Raw genomic sequence first — 14,902 nt, 5'->3', positions numbered from 1 at the left:
AAGAATGTCCCACAATTTGGAACAGGATTTTTGGTCAGCCTTAAAATAATAAACTCAGTTCAAGAATTCAGATCACAGTCTCCACGACTCTCAACGCTCACCTTAAAGGCATCTAATAAAATCTATACTATAATAAATGCCCATGCTCCCACTAATGATAAAAACAACTCCTCAAAAGACCAGGAGGAAACAGGAGAATTTTGGGACCTATTGGACCAGACCATAGATAACATCCCCAAACACCATATAAAATTATTAATAGGCGACTTCAACGCTCAACTAGGCAGAGAAAGAAAATACCGTGACATCATCGGAAAATGGCCAGCACACAAGAAAACAAATAAAAATGGAGAGAGACTAGTTGACCTGTGTAGAAACCATAATTTAATCTCAAAATCTACATGTTTTAAGAGGAAACCTCAAAAACTCAAAACATGGAAACACCCTGACTACACTAAAGGAGAATGGCAACTGGACCACGTCTGCATGGACAAATACCACCACAAAGAGATCTATAACGTCAAAGTCCTCCGAGGAATAGACACAGGTTCAGATCACTACGTAGTTAAAATTAAAATTAAACTCACTCCCCAGTGGAGACAACAAAAGCAAGCCCTTAAAACTAAAAGAAAAATAGATCCTACCCAGCTAATCAACAACAAAAATTACCAGAAAGCAACTGAAAAAATAAAAATCACAGACAAACTTGAAGACTTAGTACACAACCTTAAACAAATTGCAGAAGACCTAGCTCCAATTAAACCACGTAAAAAACACCAATGGTGGAACAGTGAATGTGATGAAACAGTGGAGAAAAGACATCAGGCATGGCTATTACATCAGTCCCAAAAGACAGAAATATCCTATCAAAAGCTAGTAAAACAGAGAAAAGAAACTACCCAAGTCTTAAGAAGAATAAAAAGACAACATCATAAGGACACCCTGCAGTTAATTGAAGAACAGTTCAGTAAAACTAAATCAAGGGACTACTACAAAACCTTCAGAAAGCAGCTCCAAAAATATGAACCCCCGACCCTACTGATGAAGGATGAAGATGGTAAGCTGGCCCATAACAATAAAGACAATGCAGAAATTCTGGCTAAACATTTCAACAAGCTCTTAAATTGTGAGGAACCTACAGAACTCCTTCATTTGGACACCAACACCCCGATAAAAACATCACCAGAAAACATCAATCCCCCCACAATAAAGGAAGTCTACCAAGCTCTGAATAAATTAAAAAACTACAAAGCACCAGGAGAAGATCAGACCTTTGCGGAAATCTGGAAATATGCAGGAACCTCAGCAAAAGTTGCCCTCCATCAACAACTTGTCTCTATCTGGATTAAAGAAGAACTACCAGAACACTGGACAACAGCCCTCATTCATCCTCTGCACAAAAAAGGGGACAAAACCGACCCTAATAACTACAGGGGAATCTCTCTCCTAGACATAACATACAAAATATTTTCAATAATCATCCTTAATAGGATAAGTTTACAACTTGAGAAAGAACTAGGAGAATATCAAGGAGGTTTCAGACCCTGGAGGAGCTGTCCTGATCAGATCATGAGTCTTAAGTTGATAATGGACTATAACAGGAGAAGAAACAGAGATATGGTGATAACATTTGTAGATTTCAAGAAAGCTTATGATTGCATCCATAGAGAATCTCTGTTTAAAATTTTAAGACACCTTGGACTACACCCCAAATTAATAAACATGATAAAATTGACTCTCACCAATACCAAGTCAAAAGTGAAGTTTAGGGGGGAAACATCAGAGACATTTGAAATTAAAACTGGACTACGGCAGGGAGATGGGCTCTCACCACTATTATTTAACTGTGCTCTAGAAATGGTAATGAGGGAATGGTTTAGAAAATCTCCCCCCAAAATAAAGATTGGCCGAAAAATCAAAACAAATTGCCTGGGTTTTGCTGACGATTTAGCATTACTAGCAGTGGACATAAAAGAAGCAAAAACCCAGATATCAGAACTTCAAAACATTGCAAATAAAATTGGCCTCAAAATATCATTTGAAAAAACAGAAATTATGCCCCAAAAACCAACACAGCTAAAAGAAGTCACCATAAATGGTAATAAAATCAAAATAGTAACTCAGTTTAAATATCTTGGAGAAGTAATAACACATAACTTAAATGAAAAAATCTCAATCCAAGTAAGAACAAATAGATTAGCTAAAGCACAAAAATTAACATGGGATATCTACAAAAAGAAATGTCTATCAATAAATACAAAAATAAAGCACTACAACACAGTTATAAAACCGGAAGCTACATATGCAGCAGAAACACTCTTTTACCTGAATAAACAATCAAAGACTGACAGACTTCAGAAAATTGAAAGGAGGATTGGAAGAACCTGTATCAACAAAAAATATCAGAAAGATGGACAGTGGCGGTTAATACCTAACAAAGTCGTGTACAAAGAGCTAGAACCCATTACAGATACTATGCGTAAGAGGAGACTGGGATTCTTTGGACATATCATGAGGATGCAGGACTCGAGACTTCTGAAACAACTAGTACAACACAATCTCGTCTCAAAAAATACCACAACAGGATGTAAATGGATCAGAGAAGTAAGAGAGGATCTGAAGGAAATAGGCCTTACAACAGAAGACACCAAAAATAAGATAAAATTGAATACAAAACTCAAGAATACAAACCTCCGCTTTACCCTTACACAAAACAAACCAACAACACGCACATTTTCAACTGAGGAAAGGGCACGAAGATCGGAGCGTCTGAAGAAGTACTGGGAGGACCGCAAAGCCCGAACAATCCCTTCAAAGAGACCTGAACGACGGACTGACTAAAGTGATCCTATGTGGTCATAAAAGAAGAAGAAGAAGAAGAAGAAGAAGAAGAAGAAGAAGAAGAGGTTAACAATGCAAGATATGGAATTAGGTCATGTTTATGTGAATGTATGTTACAGTCCAGGCGTTGTGTGATCGACAAATAGCATTGATGCCAGACATATCGCTAGGTTATTTGAGTATTACATGCAATATAATCTGAATATACGTACAGATGAAGGAACATCGCGTAACTAAAGATACGTCTTAATATGTGAATGTAGATCGGTAGAGTAGATTTTTAACCTAATTGTGGCACAGTGGTGAATGACTTGAAAGTTGGTTATATATGCAATGGCACATATTTATGAAAACATTTGGCACGACTTTCGCGTTTACAACTGATTGATTATCTTAATGGTGGCACTCAATAGTAAGAATATTTGAATTAATCTTGCACATATGAAAGTATATAATTATTATAAGCTTGATATCAGTATCGATATGTACATTTATAGTTACATTGATATTTTTTTTTGAAACCATAAGTAAGAAACATATTACTTTTCTCATGTCTTGAAGAAGTTATAATGAAAATCCAAACCAAAATTTCAAATGAGAATCCAGTGGATGTCCCAAAGCTAGGCCAAATAATACTAACAGGAAGATATACCACTCCCTCCATGTTAAATAAAGAATTATCCCTCTTTTACCCCATGTAACATAATAAAATAATGAATACGGTTATATGACCAGATGATATTCAGTTTAATGAATATAATATGATGAATTCAATTATGTTTACCATGAAGATTACGAGTTCAAGAATGATATTATAATATGAATCCAATTTCTTTTCACTATTGCTGATAATTTAACTCCTATTTATAATTATGAAATATTAGCATGCTAATAAATTAGATCTAGGCTTATTTATGTGTTTCTTTTCTCAAAGTAACTTATAATACGTAGTAATAGGATAGTATTAGAGCTATTTAAGGTTAGATATGCTGAATAATGAACATCATATCAGGTTTTTACCTACTTGTGGGGGGATTGAATGATTGATTTGAATCTTGACCACTCTTCAACGGAACCTACGACTGTTTTATATAATTTGAGAGTTTAATGAGATGTTTTACCCTGAGAACTGAATGTACACCTCCAACCATTATACTTATTCATGCGAGAGACCCCCGCGTACGTGATGGTTATCCTAGTTTTGGGTCATTTGCAGCCGAGGCATGATATTATGATTACCCAACGAGAGTTATATGAGTAGATAGGTGCCAATGACAGGAGAATAAATGATTTGAAAGGTGTACTACCAGATGGTTAAATAATCTTTAAAAAATCTATTTTTGCGCTTGGTCAATTGATGCATAACACCATCCATTTTATCCCTTGGTACACTGTCATGTGCCAAATCCAGGAACACTACTGTCAAGTCCTTTCCTTTCTCCCATTGTTCCTCCATTAACTGACGGAGGGAAAATATGAGGTCTATCGTTCCTCTATTACTTCTGAATCCATGCTGTTGTTCCTCAAATTGGGGTTCTGGGATTTTCCCCAGTCTCAATTATTATTATTATTATTATTATTATTATTATTATTATTATTATTATTATTTAAGAAATCAATCATATCAACAAACAAGTGTTTAGCTCATTATCAGTTTTTGGACACTGAGGTTCATCATCAGTAATTAAGTCATTTAAAACATGCTAATGCACATGAATGTGTCATCACGATAAAATGGAGCCCAGATGAAATAAACATTTGAAGGGCTGGCTTTGCATACTGTTAAAGCTGCTACTCATGTGAAGTAGCATGTTTTAAATAATTTTTTAATCACTGATGATTGGCTTTGGTGTCCAAAACCGGTTATGAACTAAACACTTGTGTGTTGATGTGGCTGCTTAATTTTTATGAAAATAATAATACAGTGAAACCTCGTTAGTGCATTCCTCATAAATACATTTTCCTGCTTAGCACCTTGTATATTTGAAGTCCTGATTCTCATTGTATGTAAATCCTCAATCGATTTACTGTACTTACGTCAAATAAAGGTCCATGTAAGTTAATTACTGTACTGTACTGTTTTAAGTGATGACTACTCTGTCTTTGTAATTCTGCTCATCCTTTGCGCAGGAGAAGGTTACCGGTAGGTGGTTAAAAATTTGTGTAATATATTCTTTTAATATACAGTAGTTACTTTCTTAGAATGGCTATAGAATTATCTAAGATGCAATATTTTCTCTAAATGAAACATTTTAATTGCTACTATTGTACCTGTATTTACAACATTAACACAAATTTAATCCAGATGGAAAACTACACAATCACTGCTTCCTACCAAAATAGTCCAGAATTGATCTCTGTTTACACTTCTTATTCCTTATGACCTCTATTTGTTTTTCAAGCTCATAAAGGTTATGAAAATTATTTTCACCCCCCTTCTACAGATGATAGATACCTGCGTAAAACATTCACTGCTGCACTTGTATCAACACTGGTAGGCATCACTTCACTGTCTTCCTCTGCTTCATCACTGTCACTGGTGGGAAACTCGGCTGCTGTTGGCTCAGCAACCAATACTCCACGCTTCTTTCCTCTGCAGTGATCACAGAATCATCTACCCAAAGAAAATCTTCAGTAGTGCAGTCTGACTGCAACATTCTCCATACATCAGGTAGCAGGCCTTCTTCTTCTTCTGGCAGCTGAGATTTGGGATGAATCTTGAAAAACCTGCTTTCAATAAACAATTTGAGATAGTAGTCTGCTTCACAACTTTCCAAGACTTTGCAATGAAGTGAAGCGCATCCAGGATTGAAACTTTAAATGATGATGGATCCTTTTCAGCATCCATAAGGAATAAAATTCGCAGTACCAGGTTCTTCCTATAAAGTGACTTAAAGGAGTGAATAACCCCTAAATCCATAGGTTGTAGCTTGCTTGTGCAGTTAGCAGGCAGAAATTCTAACTGCACATTCTCAAATTAACATCCACGGGATGTGCAGGACAACGGTCGATGAAAAGAAGGATCTTCCTATTTTGCGCACCCATTTTTGAATCCAGAGCAATTAACTGCTGTCGGAAAAGATCTGAGGTCATCCAAGCTTTATCATTGGCATTGTAGGCAGAAGGTAATGATCGCACATTCTTGAAGCAACGAGGCTTTTTAGATTTCCCTATCACATGGGGGTGGAGCTTCTCAGAGCCATCAGCATTGGCTCCCAACATCACTGTGAGCCTCACCTTGCTGCGTTTCCCACCATGGCATTTATCTCCTTTGAATGCCAAAGTCTTGCTGGGCAACACACTGATAAACAGTCCAGTTTCATCTAGCTTAAAAATGTTCCTGGGTTTGCAATCCTTGGTCAGCTCCTGCAATCTTATCGATCAATTCTTCCACAATTTCATCACTAACTGCATTAGATTCCCCACAAACAGTTTTATAGGTTAGGTTATATCGTCTCCTAAATCGGTCGATGCAGCCATTGGACGCGAAGAATGTTTGCCACTTTAAGCGCCTTTTCCCTTAAGAGCACACCATCAATTGGAATACCTGCAGCTCTTGAAGTTTCAAACCTACTTTCTACAATTTTTTCCATTTTCTCGTATTTGCAGTATGACGCATACTTCCTTTTCTTGGAGTTTGGTCTGCATTCTGAAGCACTTGATGTAATTCTTCCTCTGTTTTTCACAATTGTATTCAGCGTGGATACAGGAAGCTGCAACTCGCGTGCCAATGAAACACGTGTTCCGCAGTACGAATCAACCCTTTTCTAGTATTCTAACTTTCTCATCTATAGTGGAAGTTTTTCTTTCCTTCTTTTTTTTTCCATTATTAGCAGGAAAACAATAAAGCAATAACAAAGAAGGATTAACAAATACACACGACGGGAGAGGAAGATCGCGGCAATTCACTTTGACCGCTCGACTCGCATAACAAGAACAAAAAACGTAACAAATAACAAAAATAAATGTGACGTATCAGCAACAATAACTTTAACAACTCCAACAACAAGTGTAAAACAATAACCGTGAAATAACGAACTCAGGCAAGGCAAACACTATATCACTTGATAACATCTCCTTCTTGTGGCTTATACTGTACTTAGCAATAAAGCAAACACCTGATCAAAGAGGATAGAATAGAATAGAGATGATACTCAATGATAAATTTCAGTACCAAGCCACTCGGCGCTAGTAGTTTCAGTCTCTCATCAGAGATAGCGCCACGGTGCGCATTTTGTGCACTATCTTACTGCTATTATCAACAGATAGCGCAGAGAAGTGACATCCGGCGCAGTGACGCACATCCGGCTATGCTTACAGCTCCTTTCCCCTGCCCTTCGCCGCCCTGCGCCTCCCGACGATGATGATAATACAGTTCTACTACTTCCATGCCCAATACATTGTAATTCATATATTTTTATTTCCAAGTACTTACTATGTTGTAAATAATGATCTGATACCCCTAGTTTGTATGCCATATTATGTTACTGAGAACATAACCACACACCTCAAAGCAGCTTTAACTTCAAATGAATGATTTACACATTAACACAAAGCTGATATCATAACAAATAAGAAATCCCTTCGAAAGCAAGACAGCAGAGCACACCATATCCAAGAGAATGGGGTATCACATCAATATCCAAGTAACCACATGAAAATAAAAATAACAGAATTAAATGCAGTGAGACAGGAAATATATAGAACTACATTAATAGAACCATTCAGCTTTCAGCCCCTGATGTGTACTCAAACAGGAAATACAGAATATCAGGAGGACTGGCGAAGATATATTTCAAATAAACAAGCACAAGGAACCAAGATTTACAGCACAAGCACATGAGCACTTGGAATTCAAACAACACAAATACTGTAGCATCATGGGAACTATCGCTTAAAATCGATATAAGTTCGAACAAGGTTAATCGATTGGGTAAAGTCGAATTCGATTCAATCCAGTAATATTACCTCCACAATGCTTGACATTATATGACTAATTAATTTGTTATAAGGGCCCACTGATTGAGGTTAGACTTGAAATACTTCACTTTGAGACAAACTGCCTTTAATTATTAATAACATCGCTCATTTCATGCTTACTTGCGTGCCATCTACAGAACCTGTGTATAACTATCTACACGTTATGAATGACCTCCAGCGCCATCTAGAATGGGAGACTAAAACTACCTAAAGCTAGCTACGGATTGGGACCATAAGCCCCATTAGACTTTCACCCGGGTGCACCTGATATCTCCTTCTTCTCCTTTGCAGTTTTGTTGGGCTCTGCATTTTGCCATTACCCAGATGCTGTATGTGTATGTGCAGTATTATACACGTTTGATTTCTATTGGGTGTTTGTTTACTTGCATTCAAAAGTCATAGGATTATGGTGGAAAGTTTGTGTGTATGTGATATTTAGAGAGTTAATTCAACTTGTTGTCGGATTTGAAAATAAGATTTAGGACGTTGTGGAAAACACCTGATATCAAAGAATGTGCTGCATTGGTTAAGCGGAAGTCAATACTGAGAGTTCTAAGAGTTATTATAGACCATGGTTGTTTGATTTGGTCGTTTTGCCATGGTTACTCAAAGCGATTTAGGTTAGTTGCGACTCCATTTTACCTCGAATTTTTTCCTCTCAAACGGCCTGTCGTGGTACAAATGGCAGGAAGCATAAAATGTTGCAAACGTAAATTTGAGGATTTTAATACATTGTGAGCATAGGAAATCTCAGGGGACCAAAAAAAAAAAAAAAAAAGTTGTAAAAGATGAGAAAACTTAAAACCCGGGAATGTAAATACAGGGTAATACTGTACGTCACTTGTTGCGTCATGAATTTTTGCTATTACCACTTAGCGTGATCACATTTTTCCTAGCCCTGAAAATGTTATCATCCCTTGTGAAGCAAATGTGATTTACAACTCGGGTAAGAGCCATCGCTTCAGTTGCTTGATTACGAAAAAAGTGAACTTATATGTGTTTGTATTCCATTCAGAAGTTAGGATAAGAGCCATCACTACAGTTGCGTGATTACGAAAAAAGTGAACTTATTTGTGTTAGTATTCCATTCAGAAGTTACAAATATATTTTGTGTTGAGTGGTACAGAGAAGTTTTTTAGCATGATACGGTAGCCTATATCTCGATTAGGAACATAATCGTGTGAAATTGACTAGCTTGGTGCATATTTGTCTTGTGATAGTGTAGGTATGGATACAGAAAAGGCGAAATTCCTTTCAGATGAAGAAAAGATTAAAATATTTCAGAAAGTGGACTGGCATCCTCATCTTTAAGCATGCAGATGTCGCGACTGTTGAACTCGCACCTTGGAGTTTCGACTTGATTTGACCAAATACAGTAGAGACAATACGCGACACTCAGCGAGATATCGAGGGACAGCTATTAGAGCTCTCTCTAGCGGGTAGACCTGAGAACTACTAATTCTCTCATAAGAGCACATGTATTTGTGTGTGAAGGTTTTGGTGTTATTTATGCGTTTTCAGTGAGTTGACATAATTAAATAGTAGCGTGTGTCATTCCTCGATATCTCCTTTCAACATGAGGAGAAAGGTATGTGCTGTGTTTGACTGCAGTAACTATGAATTAGAGAAGAATGCGCGGTCTTTCTTCCGTTTGCCTCGTGACAAGAAAATGTCAGTAATATTGTGTTTGCATATATATTCTTCCAGTGACACAAAGAGATTTTTATAGTACTTCATAATCTTCTGACCTGCTCGACAAATATTTTAACTGGCTTAAAATATAATACGCATATTTTATTGTATAGTGCAGCAGTTAACCTTCAATACCGATGTGTTGTTGTAGGTGTGATCTGTGGGTTATAAAATGTCACAGAAGTGATTTGGGTAAGGTGTACAAGAAAGAAGGGACGTTACACATATATAAGAATTATAAGATCTGTTCAGATCATTTCCAAGCCAGCAACTTTAGAAATCCTCGACTATACAGCCAAGGGTATGTTACATTTTTACTGTAATTGTACGTAGATATTCCTCAAAGCATCACTATCAACATTTTCATGCTTTTCTTTCTTTTATCCCTCTTCTCAGATTAAAGCCAGGATTTTATAGATTTTCTTTCTGTTAGTAGGCTTCATGTTAAGAGGAAAATTGTCCAGCTTTTAAATGTTAATTCATTGCATCATGTGTAAGGAATGTGCCAATCTTTTTATTGACAAGTGTCTTAATGTGATGATACAATGCTTTTAAATGAGAAAAAAGACAAATCTAACCGTAAAAGTTCAGGCAGGAATGCTAAAGCAAAAAAAGTAATGCATAAATGAAAGATCCAAGCCATTTCACAGCAGTCCATTCCGGATCTTGTTTATATGTCTAATTTCAGTCTTTAAATAATACTTCATTCATTTATCCAGAATTGCTTTAGCAATTTCGAAGTTAATATCTCAATAATACTTTATTTCTAGACGTAATTTATTTATCCATTTTCGTATATGCATTTCCATTGATATTTGAATTTAGCGCGACTTTTCAGGTCAAGTCACTAGGAGCGCCATCGTTGAATTGTCTCCCATTTTAACAAGGCTAAATCCGTAAGTGTCGCGTATTGTCTGTACTGTATTTGATTTGACTTGGTCAAAGTTTTTTAAATGGCGGCCAAAGTCATTGTGTCGTTGCACTTGGCCATGTATAACCTCCAATTCATTGTATAAGAGTGTGACCAAAAAATAATGTTTAATAACCCACTGCTCTGAAATAAAAGGCTTCTACTAGCCTTTCTTTTAGAAAGAGTGTGATCTGCAGTAATACTTGGATATTTTTATTGGCCCCTGTGCATATGTTTTCATATTTGTTGTTTGGTGTTTTTCACACCGTTCTGTGCACTTGTTATTCTATAAGCCCCAGCAGAAAAAGTTTTCATATTTCATATTTTCATATTTGTTCTCTCGTGTTTTTCACACCATTTAATACTTTCCTCTCATCTTGAGAAATGGTAGATATAATTTTCACTACCCGCAGATGCAAGATGTAAAATGCGTTTACAAATAAAGAGTATTATATAATCCTCCTTTAAACAGTTTTATATAACTTAATCATCTTTTCCAGAGGAGGATTACATAAAACCTTTTATTTGTAAAGTTATAACCATCAATACGGAATGAGATTTATAACATGCAATGTAACATTCCTTCACATTCGTATCTAGTGTTTCCATACCCATGTTGGATAGCTTTTATTCATATATTCAGTTGTAAGTTTTCTCGCTTAACATGTTCATTTTTGTTGTCCCCTGCAGAAACGTCTTAACGAGGTTTTACTGTAATAATAATAATAATAATAATAATAATAATAATAATAATAATAATAATAATAATAATAATACAACAACCATCAGCACTGTTTCATCATAATGGCTTTTGATATTTTATGATGATTATAACTCGTCATAAACAGCAAGGATAGGATAGGATAGGATAGGATAGGGCCAATGGGCAATTTCAATGCAAGAGTTGGAAATAAAATGAAGGATATGACAAGGTGGTGGGTAAGTGTGGGGAGAATATGAAACTAATAATAATATATTTATTGCAGCTAATTGCCGTATATACCGAGCTCGATAGCTGCATTCACAACTAAGTATTTTTTATTTTCCACCTTGTCGATACATTAATTGCTTAAGGCAACTTATTGGTTAAAAGTGGTACATGTTGCGTATATTATTAACATTTTCAGCCACATAACACTGTTTAGATGAAAAATTAATATATTGACAAAGTATCAATGCCCGAGAGGAAGTGTCCTTAAAATTAACATAAGTTAGCTAATAGGAATGGGAAGCATTTACTGGACTTCTATGCTGGTATGGGATTAGCCGTTACAAATACATTCTTCAAGCATATGGCTATTCACCACTCCGCATGGGAGGGTAGCGGCACTAGATCTATAAAAGACTATGTGATAATCGACTTTGAATTCAGGAAATCTGTTAGCAGTTCTGAGAGGATTTTTTGATGATACAGATCATTATCTGATCTGTAGTGAATTAGGCATAGGATAGAAAAAGTGCATTCAGTCTGCAGACAAGTAAGGGTAGAGAATCTTCAGAATGAGGAAATTAGATTGAAGTTCATAAATATGATTATTGATAAGTTCCAAACAATGGACAGTCAGCAAGTTCAGGATATAGAAAGAATGAAATGAAATGGCTTATGGCTTTTAGTGCCGGGAGTTTCTGAGGACATGTTCGGCTCGCCAGGTGTAGGTCTTTTGGTTTGACGCCCATTTAGACAACCTGCGTGTCATGATGAGGATGATATGATGATGAAGACGACACATACACCCAGCTCCGTGCCAGCGAAATTAACCAGTGGTGGTTACATTTCCCAACCCTGCCGGGAATCGAACTCGGGGACCCCTCTGACCAAAGGCCAGCACTCTAACCATGAAGCCGGATGGATAAAGAAAGAGAATGGGTGGTGTACAGGTATGCTCTAGTAGAAATAACAAGGGAATGCTAGGGGCTACTGCGTGTAAAGACTGGAAAAAGTGGACATCTTCGTGAAATGATGAAGTGAGGGCAGCTTTTAAACGTAAAAGGAAATGTTTCCAAGCAAAGCATCGCAAGATGGCGCCCAGCAGTGCATATTGAGTGCTCTCTGTTTATCCTGCAGAAACCGCAGAATTTATCTCACATTTAGTCCGCGAGTGTGACCAGGACATTATCTAGATATAATAGTGTCGTAATTCATATATCTACATAATACCACCAAGAAAGCAAAACTCTATTACACACCGAATAGCTGCTTTTGAATTTACTTTGAAAGCATTTGAAGCGTGGGTACAGCAGGCTACCTTTGCAACCAGAGTAGCCAACCTATCACAAGAGTCCCTTGTCTCACTCACCCGTGACTTCACCGAATTCAAGCGTGTCATCTCATCTGAACTGGAAGAACTAAAAGAAGAGGTATCCTGGCTGGAATTTTAAATCAAACAGCAAGATGATATGCTGGATGAAGCTGAGCAATACAGCCGGAGAAAATGTTTTCTTATTCATGGGGTGTGCAACGATTCCAAAGAAGATGTATATTCCAGAGTGACTGACATATTTAAATTTTTATTTAAATATGGATGTTACAATGGATAATATTGATTGCTGCCACAAAATTGGAAGACCTCATCAGTCAGCAGCTAATGTGGTTGCAAGTGGTAAACGGTCAACTATAGTGAAGTTTACTCGCTATGTTGAACATGGTCTCATGTGGCGAGCGAAGAGGTTACTCAAGGGAACTAAATTACTGATTACTGAATCACTCCTCCCCCCCTCCCCCCTCCAAAGAAAAAACATGTCAGGGAATGTTCAATGCAGACCCTGTGGATCACATCGACATTACTAAAGTCTGGACACAAGATGGTCGCATTGTAGTTATCCTTCCTAGTGGGACCAAAAGTCATATTATTTCTTGTCTCTTCCCTTTTCCTGTGTTTTTCCAGCTTTCATTTTATCTTACACTATCCACATTAAGACTGAAAGTCAGGATAACCACTCACAAAGTGAGTGCTGAAGCCCTCATTTCTGGTGAAGCTGGGAGAGTTCATCAGGTGCTCAGAAAAGAAAAGGATGTAGATGAACTGGGATTGATGAGAAGAGAGCGTATCTAGACAGTACTGCCGTAAGTTCTGCCAGTAAAATCTAAACGCGCTGTAGTATGGTAATTGTGAATGAAGAAACGTGGCAACGCTGTATCTCGTCCGCACCGTCGCCTTCACAACTCCGCCAGTAACCGGCTTGCATTGTGCCAACAGCAGGCAACAGTGAAAAATGGAGTAGGGAGTGTATGAGAATTGTATTGCTGTTTTGGTATTATTTTGTTGCAGTAAGCGAGCTAAGAAATTTTTTTCTTCGCTGAAACCTCTCGGTATCAATGAACCAATTGTGTTTCGGACAATTGCATGGTTTAAACAAATGGGTGCAACTGTTGATCACATCAGATCAGACCTAGGTGTGTATACAGAAAAGTTGTGAATGCTGTTTGTGCAAGAATTCAATGCAATCCTTTGTGTAAACAAACCATTTTGTCTCGTGAAATTAATATATATCTACAAACTACATCACATATTTTGAAGGACGATTTATGTGTTGGTGCACATACAAGATACATACAACATTTACTAACTGAAAAATTAAAGGAGATACGCCGGGTTCAATCCTAGGCTTTGTTAACGATGTAAGGGAAGAGCCAGTATCAGTTCATCGCTGCTGCTGGCTGGCCTAGTGAAGTCCGGACCTCAATCCATTGGATTATTCTCTGTAGCAGAAGCTTGAGGCGATAGCATGTCAAAAACAGCACTGCAATATTGAGATGTTAAAAAAATCAATCACGTCAGCTGTGAGAAACATTCCACTGGACACGATTCGTGCAGCTATTGATGAGTGGCCTCACCGTCTTCGCCACTGTGTTGCTGTACATGGTGATCATTTCGAATAAGAGTATGTTCATTCTGTAGCCTTTTTTGTGGTTTTTCAGAATATATTTAATGGGTTTGCATAGTTTTATTTAATAGTTATATGCATTAAAAGTACTGGCAGAACTTACGACAGTACTGTGTATTTGAAGACACCAGTGTATGAAGACGTGGAGATTGTCTTTGTCCTTTTGTATTTTCTTTCTTTCTTTCTATTTCTCCCCCTTCCCATATTAAGATGTCATTGTGGTTGTCCTATTGTATGTTCCTTTCTTTCTATATATGACTTGATTAGCCTGTTGCAAGTTGCCAAACAGAAACCAGATATTGTGTCGTCCAACCCTAAAACAGCATAGTGATTGAGGTTCACTAGGGCTAGCAAAGTTACAAGATTTGAAAACATAAGCAGACAATTATGCAGTTCAACATCCAACTTTATATTTTATAGTTTCATCTCATTAACTCGTCTGATGAGGTTGACGTAAGGAAGGGCATCTGGTCATAAAAGCTCACTACGAAGATTCGTCTCATTTCATACCCCCACCCTGTAGAGAAATGACACAAGGGGTGGATGGATTCTCTCTCTTTCTCTTTTTCCCTTTTTCTCTCTCTCTGGGATGAA

The 14,902-nt window shown here is 37.2% G+C and overlaps 1 protein-coding gene across 13 annotated transcripts in view; it reads left to right on the top strand.

Annotated features, from left to right (window-relative positions):
• Window positions 1-14,902, top strand: part of LOC136857785 (mitochondrial protein C2orf69 homolog) — a 256,190-nt gene that overhangs the window by 149,155 nt on the left and 92,133 nt on the right. The gene's annotated exons all lie outside the window — the stretch shown is intronic.

This window comes from Anabrus simplex, chromosome 1 (assembly GCF_040414725.1).
Source record: "Anabrus simplex isolate iqAnaSimp1 chromosome 1, ASM4041472v1, whole genome shotgun sequence".
In the NCBI taxonomy this organism is placed as follows: domain Eukaryota; kingdom Metazoa; phylum Arthropoda; class Insecta; order Orthoptera; family Tettigoniidae; genus Anabrus; species Anabrus simplex.
The sequence above is the reverse complement of the archived record's forward strand: the minus strand, read 5'-3'. Positions and strand labels throughout refer to the sequence as shown.